This window comes from Epinephelus moara, chromosome 8 (genome assembly GCF_006386435.1).
Source record: "Epinephelus moara isolate mb chromosome 8, YSFRI_EMoa_1.0, whole genome shotgun sequence".
Lineage (NCBI taxonomy): Eukaryota > Metazoa > Chordata > Actinopteri > Perciformes > Serranidae > Epinephelus > Epinephelus moara.
The window spans coordinates 27,346,604-27,360,655 of record NC_065513.1 but is presented as its reverse complement, the minus strand read 5'-3'; the positions used below and the strand labels follow the sequence as shown (position 1 = coordinate 27,360,655).

At 47.0% G+C, this 14,052-nt stretch overlaps 1 protein-coding gene across 1 annotated transcript in view; it reads right to left on the bottom strand.

The window, feature by feature from the left end:
* LOC126394318 (zinc finger SWIM domain-containing protein 6) overlaps positions 1-14,052 on the bottom strand; it is a 56,170-nt gene that overhangs the window by 40,754 nt on the left and 1,364 nt on the right. The gene's annotated exons all lie outside the window — the stretch shown is intronic.

Below are 14,052 nucleotides of genomic sequence, written 5' to 3'. Positions count from 1 at the left end.
AGCCCTTTTCCAAAACCCTCCAGAGGACTGCATGTGTCCAGTCGACTGGGAATTAATCTGCTAAAGGAACACAATGATGCATGACTTCATTTTAATACAAGTAGGTTAAAGATGCCAATCCTCCTATGGGATCACCGCTACTCCACAGACAGTCGTCTCTATCTGTCTAACTTTGTAAAGGAATTACTGTGATTGTCCGTACACGCAAAGCATCTCCACATTGCTAATCAAATTTGCCCAAGTTACCGTTTTCACAGATGACAGAAGAATAATCATATCCGTGTGCAATTACGCTGATTATGTCTCTTCAGAGACTTGTGAACTGGAGGACTATGTCACCTCTGAGACCACATGAAACAAAGGCCAACTGCTTTGTTTATATTTCACCACGTGTCTGTACTTTGAGGTCCTCATTACGTTCATTTGAGTGGCGAAAGAGGCTACGGCAAGGGGTTCGACGGGGGGGGATAGAGGAGGGTGCGGGGCACAACTGAGGGGGCACATGCCCAGCGCCATAGCAACTGTAAAGGAGGTTGAGGGTCTGCATATTAATCATAAGGATAGAGAAGAATATGTGTGCATGTGTATGTGTGTGTGTGTGAGAGAATCCCCTCCCGTGGGCAAGTCAGCATTCACCCATGAAGTAGGTCAGTGAAATTTGCCCAAATTAGGTCAGTGGCAGTCAATGGGTGCCATCCTGGACAAGAGAAAGAATAAAAGGGGGAGAGAGGGAGAGCAGGACGGAGAGTCTATAAGGTTAGGAGAGCAGAACCAAGCGGCTTACTTCATCTTAGCTTCAGCACTTAGTTAATTACTGTTGCGCTGGTCCATACAAAACACACACACACTCCAACCACACCAAAAAAAGCCCCAGTGAGGTACCAAAGCTCCCCCCAAAGCAGACAGAGTTCTTTACAACTTCAAGCCGTCACTTTTTCTCTACTCAAACATCCCTGGTATCAGAATCAGTGCGCATCAAAAGCCCGTTTTGATTGAAAATGCTTTTGAAAAGCAGTCCGATTCGGTTACATTGCTTAGGTCTGATTATTTAGCACCCCTCCTCCTCCCTCTTCCCCCTCTAGCTGTTTGGATGGTAGCTTCTTTGTCATCTGCCTCTGTTTCGTCGAGCTTTTTTCCCTCCCTATTTTGAAGAATCCACATCGGGAGAGAGGTTGTTGTGCGTTGTTGCCAATAAACGGAGGAACACAGGAACCTTTGAAGTCTGTGGCACGTTGTGATTTGCTTTCATCGTCCCGTATCTGTCAGTCAACAAGAGAAAACGTGACTCCAAAGGAAACTTTTTTTGCTGCTTCCCCCCCCCTCGCCAATTTCCTCTCCACACATACACACAAAACCAAAACAAAACAACAAAAAATGACAACAAAGACAGCAAGAACGACAAAGGCTGTATTGGGCATTAGACAGACAGGGAGTGGGCTGAATAATAATCTGCGAGGAGTTGCGAGGTGTTCCAGAAGATTCTGATGTTGCTTCAACTGGCGCAGACCGACTTCTTCCTGCCTGGGCTTCCTTGGCCCACTTCCACACAAAAGGGAATGTGTGTGTGCATCCCACTGTAGCTGTGGGGTGCTCTCTGAACTTTATTCTGTCAGCCCTCTGTCGCTCATCTCGGAGCAGTTGGGTGTCAGAGAGGAGGAAGAGCATTGACAGGTGTCTTCTGTGGGCAACGTCTGCTCAGAAGAGTGATGGCGGAACCTGGGCCTGCACCTAATCACACAAGCCTGCAGTCTCACTGTGACAGCCACAGAGGTTGGGGAGGGGCGGGGGGGGGACAAAGGCTCCCTTCCCTGGGCAGCGATCAAACTCGAGCCCCCGGCTTGCCTGGAGATGTGACAAGGCCCACTTCCCCTTTCGCTGCTTTTCCCCATCCTCCCCCTGCTGCCAATCATGTGTCATATGCTTCACACTCTCGCACGCGTTTGTGTGCCGACCGTATGTGTTTGTGCCGGGGCTGAGCCTGTCTACGCAAGTTAAAGAGACGTACAGAAGCGAGAGGCGAGGAGACAAAGAGACACACAAAAGAGCTTCTTCCCAGGAAGTGTTGAGCCAGAAACGACCAAATGTACAAGCCGAACGTGGCTTGGAGTAAAGCGAGCCACAATGAGTTACAGTGACTAACAGTACTAGCCAGAGAGAGAAAGATGCCTGGCTGGAGAGGCTGGGTATAGGAGCCAGAGAACTGAACTGCAGCCAACCTGGATAAGGCCTCAGTCCAGATAAGTTGGGACAGTACCAGGGGCCCAGCTACAGCCCGTCAGAGCAGGGAGGAGGGGAGCAAGTGAATTAGCAAGAAATACAGAGGGAGAAAGAGAGAAAGAGAGAGGGCAGGCTTATAGGCAAAACAGGGAGAGAGAGAAAGAGAGGGGTTTTGAGGCTTTTCAGCTCCGAAGTGGGATGGAGGGGGATGGTTGGAGGGAACTGCTGAGAGTCAGGCAGAGCTGGAGCCGAGGCTCAGAGGCAGGGCCAGGGCTGAGCTGGGGCTGCTGAGAGAGGAGCCAGGGCTGGAGGCCAGAGGAGGGAGGGATGGAGGGAGGGAAGGGGGGCTGAGAATAGGAGGAGGCTGTGGCAGAGCTGGAGCTGGGGCCAGGCCAGAGCCAGGGGCCCCAGCTTTAGATTTAGTCAGCTGTTCCCCTGGCCAGCAGCTGGAAGGACGTAGCGAGAGAGAAGGGGGGGAGGCAGCAGGGGAAGACAGCGCAGAGACTTTCGGGAGGGAATTTTAACGGAGAAACGGAAAGTGAGAGGAGATGGAGAGGCGTAAGAGAGGAAAAAAACAGCGCAGCAATAGAGAAGGAGAGAACGAAGAGAGGAAGGGGGTGGTGGAGGTTTGGAAAGAGGACAGTGGAAAAGCCATTAGATTCCTATGAGAGAGAAAACAGCGCTGAGAGCAGACAGACTGACAGAAGGTGGTTAAGGCTCACTGGCTTCGCAACCGCTCTTCCCTTCCTCCCTCGCTGGTCCTCCTGCTCCCTCAATCCTCTCTTCCCTCCCTTCATCCATCCATCCATCCCTCCATCCTCCTCCTCTCCTTCCGTCACTGGTGCGCTATTCTCTGGCTACCTCCGTCTCGACCAGTTGTGCCTCAGCAACAGCCCTGCTATTCATTACGCACGACCTGCAGGCATGACCCTAAACACACACCGAGATCCCAAACAGGTGCCCCACACACACACACATATACAGCAGCAAAGGGATCACACATGACTGAAGGGGGGGGGGGGGTACGTGGAGAGTGCAGACAGAAGGGCTGAAGTGAGAAGAGGGAGCTCTCTGTGGCTGCCTGAGAAGCACTGCAGGAGGAACAACAAGGAAAGAGGGATGGAAAGAGGAGAGAAAACATTTAAAGGAGGAGGAAAAAAAACGATGTAATTAAAGCAGGGCGCGTACATGCTTTGTTTCCATAAAAGTGGTGAAATGAGATTTGGAGTAGGGGAGCGAGGGGCGAGGGTTTGCCATGGGGCAAGCAGCCGCTGCTAGCAAAGCACTTATGGCTTATTATATTCCATTCAGATGGACCAGGCGTCTGGGATAAAAGCATTTAGTCTGTGCGTTAGTGAGTGACTCAGCACTTGGAGCCTTTACAGGTGGACCCCCTCATAACTACACAATGCATATCAATGAAGTGGCCTGCTCTATGCATATGGATCGCTCACTCCCACACCTCTGCCTCTTTTTTTTCCTTCTCCTCCACCTACACCACCTTTTTCCACCTAAACCTCTCACACGTCCTTGTGGACACACTCTACCTTTCCATTGTTTAATCTGTTTTCAGCTGAAGTAATTCCACCTGCTCTTCTTTATAAAAGACTTGATCGGGGCGACATCCAATAAGGCAGGAAGGTGAGTGAGAATGACTGGGAGGCTCCGAAAATAAACACAACGCCAAAATGCATCGCTTTGCACATTTCTCGCATTGCATTTTTTTTAATTTTTCCTCAAAATCAGGGGGAGACGTTTTTGTGCACGGCTGGAATAGCCGGCCCACCTCCTCTCCTCCCTTTCCCTCTTATTTAGTGTTGAGACGGTAGACAGCCCCCACCTCCCTCTATTGCATCCTCTCCATCACTCTCTTGTCTCTCTACAGCTCTCCCTCCACCCATCTGCCCTTTCCTCTTCGTTCTACCTCTGCGCCTTTCTATCCCGTTCTCTCCTCCCCTTGGTGGTGGTTAATGGCACAGGGATCCAGCGTGGAATATAGATCAGTGCGAGATGGATGGGGCACCAGGAGCTCTGGCCAGTCCCGTAGGTCCCAGACCAAAGATTAACTAAATATTAGCTGACAGGAAGAGAGAGAGGCAGGGACACAGCTGCAGCTGCTAGTGCCAGTGCCGGCAGAACAAACGACAGAGACTGTTTTTAACCCCCTTTGCTCTCAGGAGAGGGAGAGGCGATAAACACACGAGAGATGCAAAAATACACACGTTGGGGTGTACATACTGCCGTGTACGCGTACGCACATGCTATCAGAGGCACCCTGGGAGAAGAAGTCCACTAATCACATTCTCTCTTCCCCCCTCTCTGCCCTGCCAAGGCGGATGGCGAGGGGAAAAAAAAGGAATAAATCTTTATTAGGCGATGTGTCCCTGCTTTATCGATCGCTTCGCTCCTTCCCTCCCCTCCTCCCTCTCCACCCCCCCTCTCTTTCTCTCCCCTCCTTTTGTTATTTTAGGCGTGTGTCTGCCATCCAGTCCAATTGAGTCAGGCTGTACATCAGAGAGGACCATTACCCATGTCTCCCTGGGCTGGGCTGTCACTGGCTGTGAGGGGGGTAGGAGGTGAGGTGATGTAGCCACCCAGGAGGGACAGCTAGCCGGCTAACAGCTAGCCAGACAACCAGGCAGACAAGAGTTTTGGGGAAGAATGCAGACAGACAGGGTGGCATTAACACACGGTGGCAAGCATTCGCAACAATGCCAAGTGACAACAATGCTAGATCTGTACTTCACCTAAATTCAAGCCCTGTATGGCTCCACCAGCAGAGCATGGCGCAGACGCTACGTTGATTTATGGTACTAATTTTCCCACTAATGATAGAAAGTCCTAACAGCCTTTTTTTTCTCCGGCAAAATCCTACAGCGGTGGATGTATCCCAAAATACTCATATTCAAACCCAGCACTCTGTTAAAACATAGTGCGGGGTATGGTTTCACATTTTTTGGTACTGATGCTGATGCCCCAGTTTTGGTTCAGATATAAAAGTAATACTTTTTTCCACATCTTACTTTGTGGAATAAAAGCACAATTTTCTGCAAAACCACCTTTGTTCGAAGGAAAGAAGAAGTTCTAAGGTGTTTAATATTGTGTAACACAAGTAGCTATACAAGGACTTTGACTATATAAAACGGAGCTTTTATTTTATTTATACGGAGTTTATTTATGCTCACAGTTAACAGCTGAATGGATGCAGTATTTACATTCAGAAAAGCAGAACTACATCTATATATGATTTAACATAGCCCAATAAAAAATATACATATATATATAGACACCCTCACACTCATAAATCATACACTTACAAGCAACCATGCATACAATTTAAATGCCATGAAAACAACAACATACAACAGATGAAGAACTTTGGCTATCTATCTTTTGTTTCATTCAGTTCTGTATTGCACAGCCTGATTGCTGTAGGCAAGATTGCTGCTTTAGACTAAGATTTACATTTAAATCAGGATCTATCTGATCTAATAATGAGTAAAGAAGATTATGAATTGAACCAGACATTTGATGCCAGCCTTCGATACTTGACAATCTTCGATACTCTGTGCTACAAACACATTTCGGGCCCCAACAACCCAAACATCTCTCAGGTTCAATATCCAGCCAGAGTTAAAATGTTGACCCTGTGACATGAACTGTGCAAAAAGCACTCAACATGTCAGAGTGCTTCATTCAGGGGTCTTTATCGGTTTTCATGCCAACGACACGTTAGCTAAAAGGGAGATGGAGCAGGGACCCCCTACTACATATATTAAATTAAGTTGCATATTAAACTGGGCCTACAATAACTTGTAAGGTTGCCTTTAGTGCCACGTATAAACATCTTTGTATAGTGCATACAATACTACCCTATCAAAATAATAATTACTGACAGATTCATATATTTTTACAACATGGATTCATCTGACAAAGACTCATGGGTAACAGCCTATCATCAGCATTGTGTACTGTACATTTATTGTACAAATAGGACAATTAATCTTCGCTAAAATATGTTGGATTCATGTTAATGTGCATTTTCAGACATATTTTCTCTGTGGATGCCCTACGAGGTTGCGGCCCCCTGTTGAAGACCCATGATCTAAGTGACGAATTTGTGAAGGACAGAGCATGCCGAACTCTGAAAAGGTTCCAGGACGATCCTCAATACCTGGGAAACATCAGGATGAGGATCATTAAAAAACATCGGGGAAAGACACCACAGCAAATAGGCCAAGTCCTGTACCTCTGCTAATTCCAGACAGTGGTAAACAGAGAGCTTCTAAATGTAGAAAGAGTGATAGCCCCTGAGGTCTGGATGCAGACTGCTCGCACTCAGCACAGCACTGAGAGCAGGAGCTAGCTAGCCGGCTAGCCTTCCTTTGGGACTTCAGACACAGGAAACACTATGGAAACATGCTGTATCTAGATAGGGGCAGTGTAAATAAGATATGAGTTTCTATTGCCTGGCTTGGGAAATGAAACTGGAAAATTGAGAAGGGGAGAAAAAGAGATCATGAGAGCTTATAAACACAGGGAAGGAATGCACAAAAGGAAGGAGGGTAGGCACAGGTATAGAGTGATTAGGAGTCGAAGAGCAAGAAAATAAGATGATGGGAAGATGAAGGGCGGGAATGAGGTTAAAAAAAACAAGCAAGAAAAGAAATGAGCAAGAAAAAACTCCTTCAAGACAAAACTCTTTAGAAGGACAAACTAGATTCCATAGTCGGTTGAAAGCCGTCCTCTCCTTCCCTTTGAATCTCTCTCATTCTCTGTCTTTGTCTGTCTCTCATGCCTGGAGAGCCTTTCTAGCCCTATTCAGCCCTGCTCTGCCACAGAGCAGTGAATGCATGTCTCACATGCCACACAGCCACGACATCGTTGGACCAGGCACAGCCAGAGGCACCTCACACTCCCAGGACCTCCTCCTCCGCATAGCTCACACGGCACTTGAGCCTGCCGGGCAAGAAGAGAGAAGGGGGTAAATTCCCCCTCTCAATCTGGCTCAGATTCCCAATTGTTCCACAAAAGGACAAAAAAAATGGGCATGTACTTTGTCCTCTCTGACTGATCTCTCAGGTGAGAAATTGGAACATGCAAAAGACACAAGTATTCAATCAGGCCGGCAATCTTTTCCTTTGGTCAGGTGATGTTTATTGGAAAACAATAATGTGAGCATGGGCCCGTCTTTCAAGCACAGCTATCGGCCACTGGAGGGACAGACTGACCAGATTGACCTTTGGCTTTAGTAAATCCCTGGGGGTCAAGTGAAGAGGTCAGCACTGGGCCAGCTCAATGCTGAGGGAGGGACCAGTCGATGAGTGAACACCTCTGTTGGTGTATGTGTGTGTTTGTGTGTGCGATAGGGGTCAGCGGCAGGTAAACCCTCATCCTCTGCTGTTGTTTACTCTAAGGCGCCTAGTCACCGGCGCCCTGGCACCATGGGTGTCTTAAAGCATGTGTGCAAGCAAGTGTTTGTGCGCGTGAGCACATGCGCAAGAATGGAAATGGGATAGTGTGGGAATGATGACAGACGGGAATGTCATCCAGCCTCTTATCATTAACATGCCTCACCTTTATTCAGCCTGAAACACACAGCCATAAACAAGCTCACCGAGCCATTAACACACAAAGTCAAACACGCACATGCTCATATTCACACACTGATAAGAAAGAAATAATCTAGCTCTACTTTAAGTCCTGTGTATCTGGTGGAGAATATTTTTGTCCAGGACACAGCTATAAGGGGTGAATCAACACTCCACAGATTTAAAGTTAGCTTGACAAAACACTGAAACCTCCTTGCAGCCTTGTTGGCCTCTTTTCGGTGAGCAGCGTCTAAGGTTTAAGTTAGTTTTACGTAGACTGAGCACTACACGCCAAAGTCGAGATATTCTTTGCTGTACCCTTTGTTTTGTTGGGGATAGATCAAAAAGATTGCCCTTAATCTGGGACAACAGCAGGTAACTTTCTACTCTCTCAGCAAAGTATACAGTGATTATGTGCACACACACTCACACACACATACACACACACAAAATATTGTTTGTAGCCTTTGGGCTGATCCAAAGCTGTTTGGCTTCTGGGGAGAAACAGCTGTTGACCAAACTGCACAGAGAGACTCTGTTCTGAGGCAACACTGAAAGTATGTGTAGTCTTTAACACATATTCTCGTACTCATGTAGTAACTGCACACACACATTCACACACACATACACACACAGTATACATACATTGAACCTTCTACTGCAGTAAGCAGAGTCTTGGCCTGCTTTGTGCTTATTTCAGCAGCCCATTGGTGCAAAGAGGAATTCATTAAAAAGAAAAAAAAAGTGAAAGGGAGCATCAGATAGGAGAACGCTGAGTGCTGCATTCCCCTGTTGTTATTATTGCCAAATCGAAGAGAGAAGGGCGGCTGGTAATAAAAGTCATTAAATGAAATAGAAAAAAGATCTTTTAATAGGGCCTTGTCATTGTGGATTTAGTAGCCTTTCTATCGCCCGCTCCCTCTGCTCCGTTCCCTGTGCTCACAGTGAAGAGAGGGGCAGGAGCTCTGTGGAAGAAGCACTGGATTCCTAGACAGAGTCAGCCAGCCGAGGAGCTGTGCTGACGCACACCCAGCAGCCACAGTCTGGGACAGGAGACAAGTCAAGCTGGAACGGGGACTGGGGCAGACGTTAGAGAGCTCACACTGGAACTTTATTACTTTAGCTAGTTTATTTTAACAGGAGTGATGCGTGCTGATCTTGTATATTGAGCGTCTGTGAAAAGGAGCCAGCATTAGCACGCAGGGTAATTTTGAAGTGTGGTCTTGGGGCGACTTGGTAGGAGTGTGGCAGAGGCAAGGTGGCCAGAGCTGGAACTGGGAATGGTGATTTAAGAGGGGCGGGGAGCAAACAGCTATGTCTGGGACAAGGAATGGGACTGGGAGGGAGGCTGGCTCCAGTCAGGTGGAAGGACTGAAAATGAAGCAGACAGAGCGAGCTAGAGACAGCAGAGGGGCAGTCTAATGGTACATCTTGGGTACAGTCTTGGAAATGAGAAGCGCAGGAGACCGTTATGACTGGGTGTAGGAGATGGAACATGGCTGGCTTGAGGAAGTTATGGTCTGTGGTGGGAATAATCTATCTAGAGGCACATCTGGGTCTGGGAATGGGGTTGGTTAGAGTTTGGAGTTTGGGGCTGTGACAAGCGCTGGGACCTTCTGGAAACTTCTGATGTGCTGGGAAGATGACAGAGCAAGCAGAAGAACCAGTGGTCATCTATCACTCGTTGGGTACAGCACAGCAGCATCAGGGTTTGCTTTATGGGTTTAAACCTTGAGGGGGCCACCCAGACTGAAAGCACGCTTGGGCTGACTGTCTGTAAGTAATCGGAGACGGAAACTGAGCTCGTGCTGAAACTCATTACGAGTAGAATGAAAGTAATTATCATGTAAACACATTTGAGATTTACAGCGATGCTTATTCTGACTTCAGTTTACATGGAAGATATTGTTCGGAGCTAGAGGTAAACAAAACCTCATTATCTGGACGATTTGTAATACCAGGTATTATTCAACACCACTGATACATAGGAACTGAAAACATTTAAAAATAAATATAATATTTTGTCTATTGAAACATGCACACACACTCACACACACTCACACAGAGAGACGAAGCTAACGTGTCTCCATTAAACAACAGCTGAAATGTATCCTATCTTTTTTCCATTCAGCCAACATAATGGGACAAAGGCCTGGAATCTGCTTCTCTCCGTCTCTCGGATACACACAGTCAGTCAGAGGGAGAGAGCACTTTCCCCAAAGACTCAATGTCTCTTCACATGGATGCGGTTGCTGCCCCTCTCTCTCTCTCTCTCTCCCTCTTGGACAGCCATTTGTTTACACTAGCTCTAGGCTCAGCCATGTTTCCATGACGATACAAGCCCAGGGATGGTCACGTGGCCGGGGGTAGACCTGAGGCACCGGATCCAGGATCACTGCTCCTTCAACACTCTCACCTTAGAGCTCCATCCAATGAAGACATCTGATTAACTGACTTTAAGGTTTACTTTGCCAGATTCCTCTAAAAAAAGAAAGAACCGCTCCTTAGATTATCACTTAGAATAACATCAAACGATTTTTGGGAAATTATTTTTTAAAAGTCCTGAGTCATATAGTGTCAGCGTCTCCTTAAGTCCTGAGTCACAAGTTGAGCCTCCTTACACCATATTGGTTTCACGCAGTTAAACAGCACATTCGGAAGCGTTCTGTCTCCGTCTCTCTCTCGTCTCTGGTGGTAGGCATGTGGGCTCATTCTCGACGGGCATTGTAAAAAGATAAAGGAACTCTCTAACCTAACAGGAAAAATAAAACCAGATCCACCCACATGAAAAGAAACAGCCCACACACAAACAAAAAGAATAAGCCCTCACCCACCAGAAATCCAGCTCAGCCTGATAGCGTCTCGCACAGACAACATGCTCATGCAAGATTTACGTTTGGCATCTTAAATTCTGCACCTTCGTGGATGAAATGCTTGAAATGTCGACGCGGGTCCTGAGGAAGCCCTTTGAAAAGCCTTGTGAATTCTTAGTTCAAAAAAAGTCCAGAGTACAAATGTGTGTGTGTATAAGAGTGTGTTCTTGCACAAACATGCTCGGCGTTACTCCACCTTTGTAAGCGGTACAGATTTCTCCTTGGCATTTGGCTTACCGCTTTGTCGCACAAACAATAACCTACTAGTGTGTGCAAATATCCTTTGTTGTTTTATCAGCCCCTTTGTTTTGCGGGTGTTGTCTGCGCCTATGTGTTGTATTGCTGTAAATTATGTCTGATATTGCCACGGTTCTGTCTGAATGCTAAGCACACGTGTGATATAAAGTCACTAGGAAATGACATATGGTTCTGAAGCTCCTCTACTCACACACCTACAGCGTGCTTCTTTTTTTTTCTTTTTTTTACGAGCTAAAACACAAGGTTCAGGAGAGTCTGTGTTATGATTTCCACCATCTGTGTTACAAAAAAGGAACAGGTTAAAAAACAGGGAACCACCAGCCTGGTTGTTATTTCACCGTTTCATTGACATCATGATAAAAAGAGGGTGAGAGAGAGAGTAGATGACGCAGAAACCTAATTAAGATTCTCCAGAGCGTGAACAAATTAACCTGAGTTATGAGCATGCAGAAGCACAAGACAGACACACACATATGTGCACGCACACACACACACACACACACACTCTCTGAAATAGGTGGAGCAGAGGAGGATGACATTCACACTCAAACAGGCATGACTGCCATGGACATTCAGTGATATTTTAAGCAGGGGAAAGGCAAAATATTATAGGCTATCTAGTCCAACAACACCACCATGGAAAATACACCAAAATAGGCTACAGGATATGCATATCTGCTTTCATTCTAGCTGAATTTAAAGCAGCCTCAACAACCTCATCACTCAGATTTGGGGCAGCAGCATGATAAAATGACATGTAGCTTCATGTGAAAAATTAGCTTAACAAGGGGGGCTGGATAAATAGGCTGTAGCATGTAGCCTGCGCTAATGACATTGCAGAGAGCGACATATGCCAGGCATCAGTATGTCACTCCATAGGGACATGGGGCTTACGGTAAGAGGATAGTAAGAGTGAGGTGGTGGTGGTGGGGGTTATGGTTTATTTACCTCCTGGCACAAAGCCCTGAAGGCAGACAGAGGGGGTGGGAGCTAGAAATGCAGGGAACACGGGGTCAAAGGGGGGAGGAGCAAGACAGGGCATGTCATATATGAATGAGAGGAGAGGGGATGAACTTGACCCAGGCTGGAGGACTAAAACAGGAAGGAGGGTAATGAAGTGCAAACATGCTTTGTCATGCCATGTTAGAGCCATAGGATTAGAATTCTATAATTAGAGGACGGGGCACCATAATACTAGCCTTCCTTTCAGCATGATGAGCTGCCGAGTCTAAATTACACAAGGGGGCCGGAGAACAGATGCTGTGATCAGAGCAAGCAGCTCTGGAAGTTTGTCTATACGGGTAAGTGGCGGTCCGTTAAGGCACGGTCTGATTGACAAGCAGAAGAAATTCTAAACTTGGCACATGGCGGAGATTTACTGATATTTCTGTGATCAGCTCGTGCCACTGTAATTTTCATGACAGACAGCGGTTGTTATGGGACTGTTCTCCGAAGCAACATGCATATTTCATTACATTCATTTGCAGTTTTTAATGTATTATTACACACAGAGCCCTTTCACACAGGTTGAGGGTTTGGTATGTGCTCCACTACCTGTTCAGCAGCTGACAAATTCATCACTGGTTCGACAGCAGAAAGAGTGCAAGAGGGCCGAAGCTGGGTAGTTATAGCACCGCTATAACAGGAGAGGCAGCGGACTGCTAGATAACACTTGCATTCATATATGAATATTTATCTGGAAGGCTGGCATTGGAACAGATGAGCTCGCATGGGAGAAAGAACAACCCATCCATCTCACTCTCTCCCATTCTCTGCGCTTCATTCTTTACTTTCAGACATCCCCTTCTCTTGCAATCACCATTTCAATGCCTCTTTCCTCTTTTGCATTTTCCTCCCACTTTCTCCCTCTAGGCTTCCCCTCTTTTTCTTGATATCACCCGATCTATTGCTCTTCCCCTTAAACGCCATCCCCCTATCCGTTCCCTCCGCAGCACTGATGTATGGAAAGAGATGGAGGAAAAAAAGAAAAAAAGCGTGTGATTAATGTCTTTGAGAAAAAGATAAATAATCACAGGAGACTGGGGGCTGGTAGTTGGCCTTAGGGGAGTAAATATGGAGAGTTTTATAGCTGCTCACTTGGGAGAGAGGGAGGTGGAGGAGATGAGAGGGGGAGGAGAGGAATACAGCGACAGCAGATCCATTCAAGTATATTAGCTTCCCCCCCCATACACAATAACCTCCGCATCTATTCTATTGCTCCACTGTCTTTCATCATCAACACTGAATCCCATCCCACTGACAGCACACACACACTGGAAGCCACACAAAGCCATGCACGCTTGTGTGCACACACATACACACCCTCGCAACCACCCTGCACTTTTTTTTTCCAGGCCAGACCCACTGTATGTGTTTGATGGGCCAATACATGTGGTGTGTGATGTGGCTGACAGCCCCCTCCCATGCTGCCCTGCTTTTAAGCCCTCATCCTCCAGTGGCTGCCTGTCCCCTGGAGTAGATTGCATCTTTTATTTATCATTTTCTCTTCCTTGGCTTTATTTTCCCCAGCCCAAAAAAAAAGAAGAAAAAATTCTGGGGCGAAAATTGCAATCAGCATAACATGCCCTCCTCCTGCTGTGTACTCGCCTGTCATCCTCCACTCTCTGTGAGCATGCAGGATGAGACTGACAGCCCGTACAGACGAAGACACACACATGCACACACAGATGCATGCACAATCCCCCTCTGTATTTATCAAAACCCCCCACACATAATCTTTTCTCCCTCTCTCTCTCTCTTTCACACACACAAAAACACATGCATGGCCAAAGAAAATGACCCCATTCCCCTCTTTGTCACACACACATACATCTCCTTCTCTGACGCCTTACACTATTTTACCCCGTGCTGGGTGTTTAGCTTCCTAAAGCCCCAAAAGAGTGAGCACATAAATGAGTCTAATGCTGGGGAATCTGGTAAACAGGCCAGAGAGGGAGGGAGAGCTGCCTGCCTGTCTGCCTGCTCCATGGCTACTATTGTGCACTGCACATTCTCTGAGCCCACAAGAGCTGAAGCCATCTCCACACAGATTCTTTGGAGGGATAGTAAGCCAAGAAGTGAGAGAGAGAGAGAGAGAGAGAGAGGAAAAGGGA